At 36.1% G+C, this 4,422-nt stretch overlaps 1 long non-coding RNA gene across 1 annotated transcript; it reads left to right on the forward strand.

Annotated features, from left to right (window-relative positions):
• Window positions 1-3,247: 3,247 nt before the first annotated feature.
• LOC146732014 (uncharacterized) lies at window positions 3,248-4,167 on the forward strand. The gene is made up of 2 exons (XR_014926987.1): window positions 3,248-3,498; window positions 3,994-4,167. It is a non-coding gene; the product is annotated as an uncharacterized LOC146732014 (long non-coding RNA).
• The last annotated feature ends 255 nt before the right edge of the window (window positions 4,168-4,422 follow it).

A 4,422-nucleotide genomic window follows, 5' to 3' on the forward strand; every position in this document is an offset into this window, starting at 1 on the left:
GTAAACATTAAAATGACCGTCATTCGCCATCTTGAATCAGATAGAGGAAACTAATTGACGTTCAAATGTATTTAAGCAATAACCCCCGCCGAAGGCGGGTATACCACGAGATATTGCACAATTCACGACATATATGCACGAGCCGCAGGCGAGTGCATATATGGAGTGAATGGTGCAATATCAAGTGGTATACCCAACTTCGGCGGGGGTTATTGCTATTATATTATACCAGTATATTGACAATTCGATAAAACTTGTAAAAAAAGAGTTTACTTTCATCTACTAAAAGATCATGATTATGGCCCTTGAACATGAATATTTATAAGAATAGTATGTAGTTGTACGCTGAATATATACAAAAATTACATGCGCAACACAGTTCAAATTGAATACAAACTAATTTTTATTCCACATGAAAAAAACATATCCCACGTTGAATAGAGCAGCGTAAACACACAAATTAGCATAACAAAGGATGACCTTTCTGACCTTTTACTGACGCACAACGCGATTTGAAATACAGGGTCGTGTACAGTTTGGATCATTTAAACAACGGATTTTCCACGTTTTCATTCCGGTTTTTGTACAATTTGGACTGTAATTTGCCCATTGAAAGTACAGTTGTGAAATATACCGGTTTTGTGACTCATCATAATACTTGTAACTGTGGATATTTGACGTTCAGCGGTACGCGGCGGGACGCGGTGTATCACGTACGGCGACCGGCACAGCGACCTCAGTTCCAACATCTGACCTGGATATCTTTGGTATAACCAAAGTTTTGTGACAGTATGACTGACAAGTTTTGTCGTTGTTCTGGGGTAAGTTTGATGGTGTAAGATCGGATTTTCGCATCAATTTTGTGACACGTACATGATATGCCTTGTCTCAACTCCGGCCAAAAGAGTTTGCACGCCGTCGCTAATACAGTGGTTGGTGTACACTCGGCACAAATCTGTAGCTTTCGAAATTACCTTCATCATCTCATGTAATTTATTTACACATAGTGAAGAATTACAATACCATATATCGTCGTCGAATCCTGCGTTGTCCCGTGTTTTTTGAAACAGATGGCAATTACCCGGGTGCACTGCAATTTTGTCAGCTGCCGCAACCGGACACCGGTTGTTATTGGTGGCATACATTTTTGCCCGTGACTCATAGTTTTTTGCATTTTTATGTCAATAAATCCCTCAATTATATCTTGTACTTAAAGATCATGTTTTCTTTGTTGGAAGTTCGCATTCCATCTCAAAGTAACAACACTGAGAACATAGCGTTCTGGCGTTCGTGTAGGCACCTCACGGTGTTAAGGGACGGTGGTTTAGGTTTGTGTGGCGAACGACAATCACCCAACGACCGACGCTCACAACTTGGATCCCAACATTTACAAAAAGCAATATTATAGTTATATAACTTTTCAGTTGTTTTTAATTCAGTATTTTTTTCAATATTCTTCTAAAATTCAACCACTATATTTCCCTAAAAATCAAATAATACCGGTTTTATGTATTTCCGTATTAAACCTGTAGTCAATTCATGTTCCAGGGCCACTTTAGCCGTGCATTATCAGCCAATATACCATGGATTGCATATGCAAATTTTGTGTTTGGACCAATCAAATCAATGGATTAACACCATCAATATACTGGTATAATATAATCTAAGATATAGGACATGGCGTGCCCGAGATACAGGTCTGGGCGAACGGGAGCTAAAAAGGTCAAAACGTACCCCCCCCCCCTCCCACCCGTTTTGTACTTCGTTCGAACGGGGACTAATAACACATACAATATAGAACTCAAATTCTACCTCCACTGGAATAGAGACGCGCTGTCTGTCTGGGGAAGTAAAGTTACAAACTGTTAACTACATAACCTTACCAAAAAGTTTTCCTACTGACTGACAGACTCACATTTTGTAGCACATCTTCAATTGGCAAAATAAAATAAATTAAAAGAAATCGATATTCTTGAGTACCATAAATGTTGGCAGTGTCGTCTGGAATTACATATGTCATATTTATCCCACTGCAGGATATGTTTTGATTTTAGTGAATCGACTTGGAACTAATATATATTACAATCACGCGTTAGCGTCGTGACAGTCGCATTGTGCTCTACTACAGAAATACCAAACAACTTCCAGCCGATCCTCTGTCATCCCAAAACGATTAATGGTGAAACCCACTCAAAATTGCTGCAAAAATTGCTAAAAATGGCTTGGCAATATATAATGTTTGAATTCGTATGACTGATTATTGGAGTAATATTCTGCTGTATGACTTTTAAAATACAATATTTGGAAGAATTAATGAGTCAACTGACAGAAGGGTCCATATTTCTGTTTATTTTACTATTATTATTTACGCCAAGGTCTATATATAACATAATCTCATTAAGACAATTCTGGGTATCTATTTCAGTATGTTTATTTCTACCGTAAGCTGTTTGCTTGGTGTGATGTTCATAGAAGCATTAACACTGATGAAAAATGAAACACTGGGTTTATTAGACCTATGCATAATTGAGAGCCAGACTATGAGGTCATGTACCCTTGGAAAGAATAGTAAAATACGATCTGTATCACTGGGAATAAAATAATTACATTGCCCGATAGGGAATACACTTCTCTGATAAGTTGCGCCCTCTACAGCCGACAAAACGGAGTTGTCCAAGATCAGTACTAATACACAACAATAATTACTTTTCACGCAGGTATATTAAAATACTTAATCCCATGTATTATTATGACTTGATCATTCAAAAGCTCGATGTTTGGGATATGTAGTTGTTACTTACCTATAGTCACGTGACACTTTCTCAATGAATATCACTGTCCATATTTGTCCTTAGAGCAGAATAGGTTCCGGATGAGTAGGCATTAAGTCCATCTAGACTATTACATATTTGAACTTGCATATGAATTTGCTTTCTTACCAACGACTATTTCTCACAAATTATCAAAAAAAGTATACTTAACTACATTAGCTGCAAGCTATTGCACAAAAACCCACCACATTAATGTACTACACAAAACTCCAAACAAAACATGAATGCGTAATTATTAGCGTAATAACCAATCTGATTAAAATCTGATGTAGTGTACGGGCTTTAATTATTTTGGCTATAAACTTATTTTAATTTTAATTTTTATTACTTTTGTTATTAATGCCATTTTATTTTATTTTATTTTATTTTATTTTATTTTATTTTATTTTATTTTATTTTATTTTATTTTATTTTATTTTATTTTATTTTATTTTATTTTATTTTACTTTGATTTTGATTTTGTGATTTTTTTAATTCCGCCCTACCTACATCTGAGCCGATGCCTATGTAACGAGATTTCAACGAGACCCACTATCGACGATTTTAGTCAACGAATCACATACCTCCTTCTATAGCGCACATGATGACGTCACCGGGCGGAATCGGGTGGCAAACACACTCAAATAAAATGGCGGATTATACCGACCGAGAATAACACGGCTTTTCGGTAAGTTTATCATTGTCAAATGCAACGAAAGTCATTTTTATGTTAATATTGTGGCTCGAATGGTTCGACTTTAGATCGTTATTTTGCATAGTTGTTCTGGGAGTGACGATTTTTTTTCCGCCGTTTCGACCGAACACCAGTGTCTTTTTCCAGTCGCCTGCCCTGGAGACGGGTGATGTTTTGTTGAAGATCGGGCCAACATCGTCTACGGTATTGAAACCGTAGCTGTAAATATTCATCAAATTGTATCATCATTTTGTACATTATACAATAACTCTTTATTAAAGTAATTGAGCTGATTTGGACTGGAATAAAATATTTTTTATTTGGAACACATCGCAATTGATCAGGAAATATTTTTTTGCTCCAATTTTCTGCGTCGATGCCGTGGGCCGGTGACCGTTATACAATTTAAAATCAGTTTGCATTGTTTACTATAGCTGTTTACAGTGTTCTAATCATTACGATTTACTTATTTTTTTGCTTCCATTCTAGATAATTATGCTCAGAGATGTAAAATTGAAGCGATGACTGAATGAACGAACCTTGGCTGGCGAAGATGTATCTGGAAGTGTACACATTTGTTGGAAGTGAAAAAAATATTCAATGTAATGACAAAAATTGTAAAATGCTGTGGAATTTCTTTTGCAAATACAAATATACTAGCAATTTTCTTTTAATGGTTTATTCAAGTGGGCAAAATATAATGTACAGAAAGATTGCCCGTAGAGTATCGCTACACTGAAAAGTAAGCAACCGACTGCCTGTATAAAAGGGGGGCTGTGATTGGCTGTTACTTATGCGAGATTTGAACGGGACTTACATAGGCGTCGGATCAGATGTAGGTAGGGCAGAATTAAAAAAAAATCACAAAATCAAAATCAAAGTAAAATAATAAAATAAAAGGGCATTAACAACAAAAGT

Source organism: Saccoglossus kowalevskii, chromosome 18 (assembly GCF_978046115.1).
Source record: "Saccoglossus kowalevskii chromosome 18, keSacKowa6.1, whole genome shotgun sequence".
Lineage (NCBI taxonomy): Eukaryota > Metazoa > Hemichordata > Enteropneusta > Harrimaniidae > Saccoglossus > Saccoglossus kowalevskii.